This window comes from Tachyglossus aculeatus, chromosome 5 (assembly GCF_015852505.1).
Source record: "Tachyglossus aculeatus isolate mTacAcu1 chromosome 5, mTacAcu1.pri, whole genome shotgun sequence".
In the NCBI taxonomy this organism is placed as follows: Eukaryota; Metazoa; Chordata; class Mammalia; order Monotremata; family Tachyglossidae; genus Tachyglossus; species Tachyglossus aculeatus.
The window spans coordinates 22,378,763-22,393,503 of record NC_052070.1 but is presented as its reverse complement, the minus strand read 5'-3'; the positions used below and the strand labels follow the sequence as shown (position 1 = coordinate 22,393,503).

General features: G+C 44.4%; 1 non-coding gene across 1 annotated transcript; it reads left to right on the top strand.

Moving 5' to 3' along the window:
- The first annotated feature begins 967 nt into the window (after window positions 1–967).
- Window positions 968–1,039, top strand: TRNAE-CUC. Its single transcript has one exon. It is a non-coding gene; the product is annotated as a tRNA-Glu (tRNA).
- Window positions 1,040–14,741: the final 13,702 nt, after the last annotated feature.

Sequence of the window (14,741 nt, the reverse complement as noted above, 5' to 3'; positions counted from 1 at the left end):
ATGAACAAATACCAAATTTTTTTACGAAAAGAAAAGCAAATGTGGCCTGGCACAATCCCTCCGGTGACTTTTCTAATCCAAGTACATTCTGTATCCCAGTAGATGGCACTAAATGATTTACAAAGACTTGGAAGATGCCAACGGAAATCTCCTTCACCAATCAATCAATCAGTCGTATTTATTGAGCGCTTACTGTGTGCAGAGCACTGTACTAAGCGCTTGGGAAGTCCAAGTTGGCAACATATAGAGACGGTCCCTACCCAACAGTGGGCTCGCCGTCTAGAAGGGGGAGAGCCCTCTGTCCGTGTAATCATCAGTACCTCGGTAGGGAAGCAGGCAGCATATCATTCATTGACAAAGGAGATTTCCAGTTTTCTTCTTTTCTTCACAGTCTGTTGTAAGTGAACCTACCGTGAAAGCGAAAGGTCCCAACAACTCCAGGTTGTTCTTAGAGCCAGCTGGGGGGTCCCAGAACAGGGCCTGAGGAGAGACAGAAGGAAGTAAAAGAGTGGCAGTATAATAATAATAATAATAATAATAATAATGGCATTTATTAAGCGCTTAATATGTGCCAAGCACTGTTCTAAGTGCTGGGGAGGTTACAAGGTGATCAGGTTGTCCCATGGGGGGCTCACAGTCTTAATCCCCATTTGCCAGATGAGGTAACTGAGCACAGAGAAGTGAAGTGACTTGCCCAAAGTCACACCGCTGACAATTGGCAGAGCCGGGATTCGAACCCATGACCTCTGATTCCAAAGCCCAGGCTCTTTCCACTGAGCCATGCTGCCTCTCTATGGTATTTGTTATATATATATAACAAATACATATATATATATATATGTATATATGTATATATAACAAATATATATATAATATATACATATATATGTATATATGTATATATAACAAATATATATATATAATATATATCACGTTGCTGTTTTTCCTTTTTATTTATGTATTTATTTCCCTGGTGGTCTAGTGGTTAGGATTCGGCACTCTCACCGCCGCGGCCCGGGTTCGATTCCCAGTCAGGGAAGTAACCTTTAAGCGCTTAGTACAGTGCTCTGCACACAGTAAGCGCTCAATAAATACGATTGATGATTGATTGATTTATTATATAACTCATGATGATGATGGAATTTGTTAAGCGCTTACTACATGCCAAGCGCTGTTCTAAGCGCTGGGGTTGATACAAGGTAATCAGCTTGTCCCACGCGGGGCTCACGGTCTTCATCCCCATTTTACAGATGAGGTCACTGAGGCACAGAGAAGTGAAGTGACTTGCCCAAAGTCACACAGCTGATAAGTGGCGGAGTCTGGATTAGAACCCATGACCTCCGACTCCCAAGCCTGGGCTCTTTCCACTGAGCCACGCTGCTGCTCATCAAGGCCTCATTATGAAGTTTAGGAAAAAAAACCCCCAAATTTATATCCCTTGCTTTCTCTTACTCTGAGCGGGGAGGATGGCTCTGAAGTTGTTAGCATTATTATTATTATTTTTTAGCGGTATTTGTTTAGCACTTACTATGTGCCAGGCACTGTACTAAGCTCTGGGATCAACACAAGGTAATCAGTTTAGCTAATGGGAAGTGGCATGACCTAGTGGCAAGACGACTGGCTTGGGAGTCGGAGGTCGTGGGTTCCAATCCCTCCTCCACCACTTGTCTGCTGTGCGACTTTGGACAAGTCGCTTCACTTCTCTGTGCCTCAGTTACCTCGTCTGTAAAACGGGGATTAAGAGTGTGAGCCTCATGTGGGACAGGGACTTTATCCAACCTGATTACCTTATTCCAGTGCTTAGAACAGTGCTTGGCACATAGTAAGTACTTAACAAGTACCATAATTATTATCAGGTTGGACACAGTCCATGTCCCATGAGGAGTTCACGATTTTAATCCCCATTTACAGATGAAGTAACCGAGGCACAGAGAAGTGAAGTGGCTTGCCCAAGGTCACGCAGCAGACAAGTGCGTATACGTATATGTTACCAATTTGTACTTCCCAAGCGCTTAGTGCAGTGCTCTGCACATAGTAAGCGCTCAATAAATACGATTGATGATGATGAAGTGGCAGAACCGGGATTCGAACCCGGATCCTCTGAATCTCAGGCCTGCGCTCTTTCCACTAGGCCACGCTGCTTCTCTACTAATGCACTTGGGTCCTACTTGGGATCAAACTGTAAGAGAGCTGGTGTCCTGGGACCTGGAGAAGAAAATTGAATTTCAAGTCAATAATGTGCTCCCTATCTCCTGGGCCTCCTTTTATAGAACAACTCATTTGTACTGTTTTAGTCAAGGGAGTTGGCTAAAGCCTATCTGAGGTCACCTTCGTAAAGTTTTTTTGGGCCACCAAGTCAAGAAGGTTTCATAGAAAATAGAAATAATTTTATTTGGCAGCAGGTGGCTTATAGATCCTCTTTCAAGAGTGTAGGGGCCTTTCTCCCTTCCTCTTCCTGGATCTTAGAAGGGATAATACTACTACTTCTAATAATTAATAATAATGAATTGTGGTATTTGTTAAGCACAAAGTAAATGCTTTCGTGGTATTTGTTAAGCACTTACTTTGTGCCATGCACTGTACTCGGGAAGCAGCGTGACTCAGTGGAAAGAGCCCGGGCTTTGGGCTTTGGGCCCCCTCTCCACCCCCCCCCACCATCTTACCTCCTTCCCTTCCCCACAGCACCTGTATATATGTATATATGTTTGTACATATTTGTTACTCTATTTATTTTACTTGTACATATCTATTCTATTTATTTTATTTTGTTAGTATGCTTGGTTTTGTTCTCTGTCTCCCCCTTTTAGACTGTGAGCCCACTGTTGGGTAGGGACTGTCTCTATATGTTGCCAACTTGTACTTCCCAAGTGCTTAGTACAGTGCTCTGCACACAGTAAGCACTCAATAAATACGATTGATGATGATGATGATGATGGAGTCAGAGGTCATGGGTTCAAATCCCGGCTCCGCCAATTGTCAGCTGTGTGACTTTGGGCAAGTCACTTCACTTCTCTGGGCCTCAGTTCCCTCTTCTGTAAAATGGGGATGAAGACTGTGAGCCCCACGTGGGACAACCTGATCACCTTGTATCCCCACAGCGCTTAGAACAGTGCTTTGCTCATAGTAAGCACTTAACAAATACATTTATTATTATTATTATTATTATTATTATTATTACTATTACTAGGCATTGGGGTAGATAGGAGATAATCAGATTGGAACCAGTCACAGGGCTCACAGACTAAGTAGAAAGGAGAACAGCTATTAAATCCCCATTGGACAGATTAGGAAACTGGATGGTAGATTTCCAAGGAATAACCAAGACAATGTGGTCTACTGCAAAGAACAAGGGGCTGAGAGCCTGAAGACCCAGGTTCTAATCCCAGCTCAGCCACTGGCCTGCTGTGTGATCCTGGCCAAATACTCAACCTCTCTGTGACTGAGTTTCCTCAATTGCAAAATGGGGATGAGATCCACGGTCTCCTCTTAGACAGAATGTCCCACATGGGACAGGAACTGTGGTTGATTTTTTATCTTGTATCTTTTATCTAGAGAAGCAGTGTGGCTCAGCGGAAAGAGCCCGGGCTTGGGAGTCAGAGGTCATGGGTTCTAATCCCGGCTCTGCCACTTGTCAGTTGTGTGACTTTGGGCAAGTCACTTTACTTCTCTGTGCCTCAGTGACCTCATCTGTAAAATGGGGATTAAGACTGTGAGCCTCATGTGGGACAACCTGATTACTTTGTATCCCCCCCAGCGCTTAGAACAATCAATCAGTCGTATTTATTGAGCAGTTACTGTGTGCAGAGCTTGGGAAGTACAGGTTTGCAACATATAGAGACATTCCCTACCCAACAGTGGGCTCACAGTCTAGAAGGCAGAGACAGAGAACAAACCCAAACATATTAACAAAATAAAATAAATAGAATTGATATGTACAAGTAAAATAAATGAATAAATAAATAGAGTAATAAATATGTACAAACATATATACATATATACAGGTGCTGTGGGGAAGGGAAGGAGATAAGATGGGGGGATGGAGAGGGGGACGAGGGGGAGAGGAAGGAGGGGGCTCAGTCTGGGAAGGCCTCCAGAACAGTGCTTGGCACATAGTAAGCGCTTAACAAATGCCATTATTATTATTATTATTGTATTTCCTTCAAGCTGCCCGCTAGGCCTTAATTCCTCGTGGTGTCTACAGGCCCCGGTGTTGTCAAATAGAGGCTAGAGGCCCAGGACCCGACACCTTCCATCCCTAGCACCCTCATTTCTTCCCTCTGACCATCCGGACTCAGCTGCGGAGTGGTAGAAAATCTCTCCCTAGAGTTTATTACACCGCTCTGCACACAGTAAGCACTCAATAAATATGATTAATTGATTATTCATTCATTCAATCATATTAATTGAGTGCTTACTTTGCACTGAGTACTGTACTAATATGGCAATAAAGAGACAATCCCTGCCCACAATGGGCTCACAGCGAGACAAATATCAATACAAGTAAACAGTCATCAATATAAATAAATGAAATACAGATATATGCAAAAGTTCTTTGGGGGGGAGGAGGGGAGGAAGAGCAAAGGGAGTGAGTCAGGGTGACGCCAAAGGGAGGGGGAAATGAGGAAAAGTAGGGCTTTATTGATTGATAGCCACTGTAAGATCGAACATCATTTTCAGTTTTGGTTAGAAAAAGAGATGTCTTTTGACTTCTGAGAACAATGATTTAGATGACTGAAGAGAAAATAAATTCCATTTCTTGAGACATTGATTTTCTTTATTCTGAATGGGGAATATAAAAAGGTTTAAATGACAGAGTGTTCCATCAGAGTGACTAAACCGAACTTCTTAGAAAGTTATGTCGATAAATACAGCTTATATTTACTAGTGAATATGGACTTGGACTCCAAAAGTGAAGGTTAATTTAGAACACTAAAAGTGCATTCAGGACTTCACGGTATAATTAGTTTCATTGTTTCCAAAATAAATGCGGTATTTGTTAGGAGTTTACTACATGATAAGTACTGTAGTAAGCACTGAGATAGACCCAAGATCGCCAGGTCCCATGTGGGGCTCCCAGTTTAAGGAGGAGGGAGAACGGATCCCCATTTTGCAGATGAGGGAACTGAAACACAAAGAAGTGAAGTGACTGCTGGGTGACCTTGGACAAGTCACTTGACTTCTCCACGGTCACCCAGCAGATGAGCCTGGATTCGAACCCAGGTCCTCTGACTCGCTGGCCCGTGCTCTTTCCACTACGCCATGCTGTTCCCCAAAGTGACATCGAGAGACAGTTCAGTGGAGTTCTTCGCTCTTCGTATTTCTGCTAGTTGAGCAGCTGCACTAAACAGGGACGAATGACTTTCAGACAGTTTGTAGAACCGGCTAGTAATAATAATAATGATGATGGTATTTGTTAAGCGCTTACTGCGTGCTAAGCACCGTTCTAAGCGCTGGGGTAGATACAAGGTAATCAGGTTGTGCGGCGTGGGGCTCACAGTCTTACTGCCTATTTACAGATGAGGTAACTGAGGCACAGAGAAGTTAAGCGACTTGCCCAAAGTCACGTAGCTGACAAGCGGCGGAGCTGGGATTAGAACCCATGACCTCCGACTCCCAAGCCCGAGCTCTTTCAGCTAAGCCACGCTGCTTCGTCGATCAATCAATGGTACTTATTGAATGCTTACTGTGTGCACAGCACTGTACAAAGTGCTTGGGAAAGTACAATATAACAGAGTTGGTAGACACGTTCCCAACCCACAGTGAGTTTACAGTTGCTAGCCATTGAATAGTCATAATGATGGTATTTATTAAGCACCTACTATGTGCCAAGCACTATTCTAAGTGCTGAGCACTGTTCTAAGCACTGAATAGGCAGGAATAATACAGACAGCTGGAAAACAATCCTCAGGCTATCCCCATTTCAGAATTCATCATCGGAAGGACAATACTGTGAGCCCGTTGTTGGGTAGGGACCGTCTCTACATGTTGCCAACTTGTACTTCCCAAGCGCTTAGTACAGTGCTCCGCACACAGTAAGTGCTCAATAAATACGATTGAATGAATGACCTTGGGTAAGTCACTTCACTTTTCTGCGCCTCAGTTCCCTCATCTGTAAAATGGGGATTGAGACTGTGAGCCCCATGTGGGACATGGACTGTGTCCAGCCTGATTACCTTATGCCTACCCCACTGCTTAGTAAAGTGCCAGGCACATCGTTAAGGGTTTAACAAATGCCATTTTTTAATAAAAGGCAGGTTAGGATGTTTGAAGGCTTATTCATGTACCTTGGCAAACACAAGCACATGTGCATACTGGCATCAGGATAAAAGAAGGAAATTCAACCCAAGACAACATCCTTTCCTCACAGTGATCAAGCTGGACTCTGAACGCATTTATTTTGGCCCTCAGATCGTAGGGGTGGGGCAAATGGTATCCATCCCACATACTTGAGGAAGTTTGGAGCCAGCAACGTCTTCTGGAGGACTGACCTTTGAAAGAGCTTCACAATTCTCTTAAAATTCACCAACAGCCCCCTGCGAATGCACAGATCCCTCCCGGCAGTCTTTCCGCTCTTCCGTTTCCTTGTTCCTCTTGTTTTCAGCTTTGTACTGTCGATTGCGAGAAGTGCTGTGTTTAACGATCTCTGCGGAACTTTAAGCTCTTGGAGATAGAGCATCAACAAATAAAGAGAGTCAGCTTCTGCTCTGGCGAACTTACACTGAAAACAGTTTCTGGATTTGGAGACGGAACTTAAACCTGTAAATCTACTTTCCCCCTCTTACGTATTTGTTTCATTTATTTATGACATTGGGTCTCCCTGTCATTAGACTGGAAGCTTCAGAAGGGCTGGAGTTCTGCCAGGCTTTTTCTGAATGACTCCCAAGCACCAAGTATGACGCTTTACCCAGTAGGCGCCCAATCAATGTTATTTATGATCTCCTACCCCCAAACTGTCCACTTGCTCTTTAGATCTGATAGCTCTCTCCTAAGTGGGCAGAAAAATCTGCAAATCATGTGGTACGGTGGAATCCCCTTTGGCTCAATAAATTGACTAATGACACAAGAAAGACCCTGGTAGGTTACAGGGGTGGGCAGCTCCTTGTGAGCAAGAAACTCGTCTACCGACTCTATTATACTGAACTCTCCCAATCACTGAATACAGTGCTCTGCACAAAGTAAGTGCTCAATAAATACACCTGATCGATTGGTTGGGAAGGCTACTGATTCTATTGTATTGGCCTCTCCCGATCACTGAATACAGTGCTCTGCACAAAGTCAGTGCTCAATAAATACACCTGATCGATTGGTTGGGAAGGCTACCGATTCTATTGTATTGGCCTCTCCCAAGCGCTTAGTACAGTGCCCTGTAAACAACAAGTGTATATAAATAGCACTGATTGATTTAGACCTGCCTCCTCTCAGCAGTGTGGCATCAGATTCAGGCAACCAATTCCAAGATGACTAGTCCAAAGCCCCTTTAGGAAATGATGGTGTTTTGTTAAGCGCTTACTATGTGCAAAGCACTGTTCTAAGCGCTGGGGGGGGATACAAGGCGATCAGGTTGTCCCACGTGGGACTCACAATCTTAATCCCCATTTTATAGATGAGGTAACTGAGGCCCAGAGAAGTGAACTGACTTGCCCAAAGTCACCCAGCTGACAAGTGGCGGAGCTGGGATTTGAACCCATGACCTCTGACTCCAAAGCCCGGGCTCTTTCCACTGAGCCACGCTGCTTCTCTAGGAAAGAAACAAAGCCTAGCATTCCTTGAGGCAGAATGACAGTTCTTTGAGGTTTTTTTCTATTTTTCATCTTAGTTTCCAGGGGCTGTTTCCTCAAGCATTTCCTCAAGCTTTTTTTTTTCTTACCAAGCTCACTGACGTGCTACTTTTCATCTGAAGAGTGCGTTTCCAACGATGACCCTATGAAGAAATTTTCCTGGCCTGGATTCAGAGCAAAACTTCATACCGGCCTCTCTTTGTTGATGATGCACTGACCTCTCCTAGTAAAGGAAGTGCTCATAAGGTTAACTCTAGCAGCCAAGGGGAAAGCCTGAAACGCTGATATCCTGGACGGTTTCTGAGAGAATGCCTGTCTGCTCTGGGAGAGGATGTCCAGTCGGACACATTCGCTGCCCACAACGAGCTCACAGTTTAAACCAGGACACGTGGAGGGTAAACAAGGGTGTCATTTTGAAGTTGGTAGAGATAAGAAGCAAGCCAGGATCCCCCAACTGCCTGCCAATTATTTACCAGGACGTGAAAGGCTAAGGCAATACCGCACACCCACAACCTCAGCAGCACTAGAATGTGATGGCATTGAGGCTACAGGCGGAAAAATTTACTTTGCTAAAGTCTGTGGTCTCTGCTAACTTCGTAGAGCCTTGGGGTTGTCGGGGGGTTTTTTTATTCATCTGTTTGTATGGCTTTAAAGATTCTGCTGTTTTGCACTTTCAGTGCAGTGTGTGGTTTGGCAGTAAAGCGATTTTTCATGGTTTTTATTAATGTTTGGTTTGGCACTATGCAATGCGTACGGGCAACCACGGAACCTAGCACCTCTTGAAAAAAAGAATCAGCCTGTGAGCTCTCCTGGCTATTTATGACAATCCATTCACATCGACAAAAATTACAACTAGTTAATTCAATAGTCGCCTAACTGAACTCCATTAGGTGGCTGGGTGGCGCTAATAATATCAAGCAGTGTGGCTCGGTGGAAAGAGCACGGGCTTTGGAGTCAGAGGTCATGGGTTCAAATTCCAGCTCCGCCAACTGTCAGGTGTGTGACTTTGGGCAAGTCACTTAACTTCTCTGTGCCTCAGTTATCTCATCTGTAAAATGGGGATTAAGACTGTGAGCCCCCTGTGGGACAACCTGATCACCTTGTAACCTCCCCAGCGCATAGAACAGTGCTTTGCACATAGTAAGCGTTTAGTAAATGCCATTATTATTATTATTATTATTATTATTATTAAGTATGGTATTTGACATACCATGGTATTTGACATACCTTTGACACTGTGGACCCCTTCTCCTCAACACGCTATCCAACCTTGACTTCACAGACTCCGTCCTCTCCTGGTTCACCTCTTATCTCTCCGGTCGTTCATTCTCAGTCTCTTTTGCAGGCTCCTCCTCCCCCTCCCATCCCCTTACTGTAGGGGTTCCCCAAGGGTCAGTTCTCGGTCCCCTTCTGTTCTCGATCTACACTCACTGCCTTGGTGACCTCATTCGCTTCCACGGCTTCAACTATCATCTCTACGCTGATGACACACAAATCTCCGTCTCTGCCCCTGCTCTTTCTCCCTCCCTCCAGGCTCGCATCTCCCCCTGCCTTCAGGACAACGCCATCTGGATGTCTGCCCGCCACCTAAAACTCAACATGTCCAAGACTGAACTCCTTGTCTTCCCTCCCAAACCCGGCCCTCTCCCTGACTTTCCCATCTCTGTTGATGGCACTACCATCGTGCCCGTCTCACAAGCCCGCAACCTCGGTGTCATCCTCGACTCCGCTCTCTCATTCACCCCTCACATCCAAGCCGTCACCAAAACCTGCCGGTCTCAGCTCCGCAACATTGCCAAGATCCGCCCGTTCCTCTCCATCCAAACCGCTACCCTGCTCGTTCAAGCTCTCATCCTATCCCGTCTGGACTACCGTATCAGCATCCTCTCCGATCTCCCATCCTTTTGTCTCTCCCCACTTCAATCCATACTTCACGCCGCTGGCCGGATTGTCTTTGTCCAGAAACGCTCTGGGCATGTTACTCCCCTCCTGAAAAATCTCCAGTGGCTACCAGTCAACCTACGCATCAGGCAGAAACTCCTCACCCTGGGCTTCAAGGCTGTCCATCACCTCGCCCCCACCTACCTCACCTCCCTTCTGTCCTTCTCCAGCCCAGCCAGCACCTTCTGCTCCTCTGCCACCGCTAATCTCCTCACCGGGCCTCATTCTTGCCTGTCCCGCCGCCGGCCCTCATCATCCCCCTGGCCTGGAATGCCCTCCCTCTGCCCATCCGCCAAGCTAGCTCTCTTCCTCCCTTCAAGGCCCTACTGAGAGCTCACCTCTTCCAGGAGGCCTTCCCACACAGAGCCCCCTCCTTCCTCTCCCCATCCTTCCCCTCTCCAAACCCCCGCCTTACCTCCTTCCCTTCCCCACAGCACCTGTATATATGTATATATGCTTGTATGCATTTATTACTCTATTTTACTTGTACATATCCTATTTATTTTATTTTGTTAATATGTTTTGTTTTGTTCTCTGTCTCCCCCTTCTAGACTGTGAGCCCGCTGTTGGGTAGGGACCGTCTCTCTATGTTGCCAACTTGGACTTCCCAAGTGCTTAGTACAGTGCTGTGCACACAGTAAGCGCTCAATAAATACGATTGATTGATTGATGGATTGGTTAATTGTTAAGTGCTTACTATGTGCCAAACACTGTTCTAAGCGCCGGGGTAAGTACAAGGTAATCAGATTGCCCTACGTGGGGCTCACATTCTCCATCCCCATTTTACAGATGAGGTAACTGAGGCACAGAGAAGTGAAGTGACAATATATAGATAGTCATGCAGTTGTCTAAATCCTAGATCTGTAATTTTATTTCTGGGTTTTGGGAACTGCAGGATTCTCTGGCCACCGAGTGGGGCCCGCTGGCCGGCCGGCCGGCAGCTGCAGCTGCTCCGTCACCTGCGTCTAGTCCAGGACTCCTTGCCCAGGCTCCGGGTCTTCGCTACAATTCCACCGGGCAGCTTCCCTCTAAAACGTAAGCTTGTTCTGGGCAGGGAACGTGTCTGGTGCTTAGAATCAATCAATCAATCAATCGCATTTACTGAGCGCTTATTGTGTGCAGAGCACTGTACTAAGCGCTTGGGAAGTCCAAGCTGGCAACATCTAGAGACAGTCCCTACCCAACAGTGGGCTCACAGTCTAGAAGGGGGAGACAGACAACAAAACCAAACATACTAACAAAATAAAATAAATAGAATGGGTATGATAAATAGAATAGACATGATAAATAGAATAGATATGATAACAGTGCTTGGCACAGAGTGTGGCTCAGTGGAAAGAGCATGGACTTTGCAGTCAGAGGTCACAGGTTCAAATCCCGGCTCTGCCGACTGTCAGCTGTGTGACTTTGGGCAAGTCACTTCACTTCTCTGTGCCTCAGTTCCCTCATCTGGAAAATGGGGATTAAGACTGGGAGCCCCCCGTGGGACAACCTGATCACCTTGTAACTTCCCCAGTGCTTAGAACAGTGCTTTGCACATAGTAAGCACTTAATAAATGCCATTAGTATTATTATTACTAAGTACTGTACTAAGTAGTAGGGAGAGTACAATGTAACAGACACATTCCCTGCCCACTATGAGCTTACAGTCTAAAGCACTGTACTACAGTGCTTGGCACCTAATAAGTGCTTGAGAAGCAGCATGGTGTAGTGGCTAGAGCCCCGGCCTAGGAATCAGAAGATAATGGGTTCTAATCCCGTTTTGGCCACTTGTCCGCTGTGTGACCTTGGGCGAGTCACTTCACTACTCTGGGCCTCAGTTATCTCATCTGTAAAATGGGGGTTGAGACTGTGAGCCCCACATGGGACAGGGACTGTGTCCAACCCGATTTGCTTGGATCAACCCCAGTGCTTAGTACAGCGCTTAACAAATGCCATCATCATTATTATTATTATTTAACGAATGCCAAAAATAATAATAGTAATAATAATCAAAGAAGCTTTGCACATCATTACTCAGAATACGAAGGTGTTAAAGAAGCAGGAAGTGAGTTGTAGATACTGCCAACTAGACTTAAGGCGCAGGGGAGGGTACCTGGAAAGCATCTGAATCATCTCTCAAGGAGGGAAGGCAGCTCTTACCTCGAAGACTTCCCACTTTGCAGCCTGGGAGAAATGGTGAATATTTAGCTAATGCTCTTAAAAAGCAGCTTCCCACTACTGTCTGCTAGGCTAAAGGCTGAGAGTGGTTTTCAAAGGCTAAGTAGAAGATATTGAAAGAGGCCAGAAAGTAAATGAAAATGAGAATTATTTTGGCCGAGGCCACATTAGAAGGGACAGTTTGCAGTTTTCCCTTCAGGGGACCGAAAGCCCCTGACTGACTGTATTTATACAGTACATATCAATCAATCAATCGTATTTATTGAGCACTTACTGTGTGCAGAGCACCGTACTAAGTGCTTGGGAAGTACAGGTTGGCAACATATAGAGACAGTCCCTACCCAACAGTGGGCTCACAGTCTAAAAGGGGGAGACAGAGAACAAAACCAAACATATTAACAAAATAAAATAAATAGAATAGATATGCACAAGTAAAATAAATAAATAAATAAATAGAGTAATAAATATGTACAAACGTATATACACATGTACAGGTGCCGTGGGGAAGGGAAGGAGGTAAGATGGGGGGGATGGAGAGGGGGACGAGGGGGAGAGGAAGGAAGGGGCTCATACATATGTACATATGTACACCCCCCCACACCCCAGCAAGGGACCTTTGATCAGGGTCTCTAATATGTAAGCTCCTTGTGGTCAGAGAACATGTTTTCCACCTACACTGTATTGTGCTCTCCTAAGTACTCAGTACAGTGCTCCCGCACTCAGTGAGGGCTCAGTAAATTGGTTGATTGATAGGCCAAACCAACATCATCACACCCAGATGAGAACCTACCTTACTTCTTCAAGACTTTCAAAGGACATTCCACCACTTCTTTGGGTAACTCGTTCCAGGGTTTAACACTGTTCACTGATTGAAAACATTTTCCTACTTTCGAGGCAATGAAAATCACGGTATTAATTTTCATGTCCAGTAACTTCTGTTTATCATCATCATCAATCATATTTATTGAGCGCTTATTGTGTGCAGAGCACTGTACTAAGTGTTTGGGAAGTACAAATTGGCAACGTATAGAGACAGTCCCTACCCAACAGTGGGCTCACAGTCTAAAACCTCAATGAAAGCATAATTTTGTCATAAGTTATTTATCTTACGGAAGATTGCCTGGATGGTTATTTTCCTTGGCAGTTTCTGTAATAATGAGTAGTTCAAAATCAACAAACAAAAAAACAACCCATATCTAGTTAATGACTAGGAATGTGGCTTCAATTTCCTAAGACTTGAACGAGTTGTTTAATATGATTCAGATGCCACACAAAAACCCTCTATTACATCTCCTTTTATTGACCGAACAATCTCTAGAAACAAGGCCACAGAAAGCCTTTATTTGCCTAAGAATGAATTTCATTTGTAAAGTTCGATGGTATGTCGTTTTTAAATCAGTTAAGACGTTTAGCATTTTCAAAATAAAAGAACTGGGTAATGGGGCTTTCAAAACATATTGCAAGTCAGAGCCTATAAACCAGAGATTTGCATGTCTTCAGACACGTATGGATGATTCACGAAGATGTTCACATGGGTTTTGCAATATGAGTCAAAGTCGCCCAGTTTCCCAGCTTTATTTATTCATTGTCATATTTATTGAGTGCTTACTGTGTGCAGAGCACTGTACTAAGCGCTTGGAAAGTACAATTCGGCAACAGAGACAATCCCTACCCAACAATGGGCTCATATTCCTGAGAGATCAAACACAAGAAGTCCTAGTGGATAATAATAGTGATAATAATAATGGTATTTGTTAAGCGCTTACTATGTGCCAGGTACAGTACTAAGTGCTGGGGTGGATACAGCAAATCGGGGAGGACACAGTCCCTGTCCCACATGGGGCTCACAGTCTCAATCCCCATTTTACAGATGACATAATTGAGGCACAGAGAAGTGAAGCGACTTGCCCTCCGTCACACAGCAGACAAGTGGTGTATCCGGGATTAGAAAAAGGGTGGATAAAGGAGTTGGGAAGGGAAACAGAAGGGAGGAAAAAGAACTCCCCTCCACCTTACCTCCTTCCCTTCCCCACAGCACCTGTATATATGTATATATGTTTGTACGTATTTATTACTCTATTTATTTATTTATTTTACTTGTACATATTTATTCTATTTATTTTATTCTGTTAATATGTTTTGTTTTGTTGTCTGTCTCCCCCTTGTAGACTGCGAGCCCACTGTTGGGTAGGGACCGTCTCTAGATGTTGCCAACTTGTACTTCCCAAGTGCTTAGTACAGTGCTCTGCACACAGTAAGCGCTCAATGAATACGATTGAATGAATGAATGAATGAATGAATTTTAACTGGAAAGTCTGAAAAGTCTAAGCTTAACTTGCCCAGATTCAGCATCCTTGGTGCCTCTAGACTGCAAGCTCTGTTATATTGGACTCTCCCAAGTGCTTAATTTGGTGCTCCGCTCACAGTAAGTGCTCAATAAATACCACTGATTGACTGAATGTTTCAAACCTAATACTTTATCCCATCCTGAGAATGGCCCTCATGCCATTACTTTAGAGAAATCAGCATGGATCTAAAGAAACCAATGAAAACATACCTTTCTTTGCTTCTCCTATTCTCTTTTGATTTATATTTTATGGAATCTCTTGCTGAGCATGTTTGCATAATAGGAGAGAGGAGGAGGAGAAAGAGGGGAAGAAAGAGTAGGTGAGGATAGCTAAAAGGTAAAGGTGGGTAATTGGTAAATATACATGGTATAATGATAATAATAATAATAATAATAATATATGTTAAATGATAATAATAATTATGGTATTTGTTAAGCGCTTACTATGTGCCAGGCACTTTGTGCCAAGAACTGTACTGCTAAGCGCTGGGGTACGAACAAGATTATCATTCATT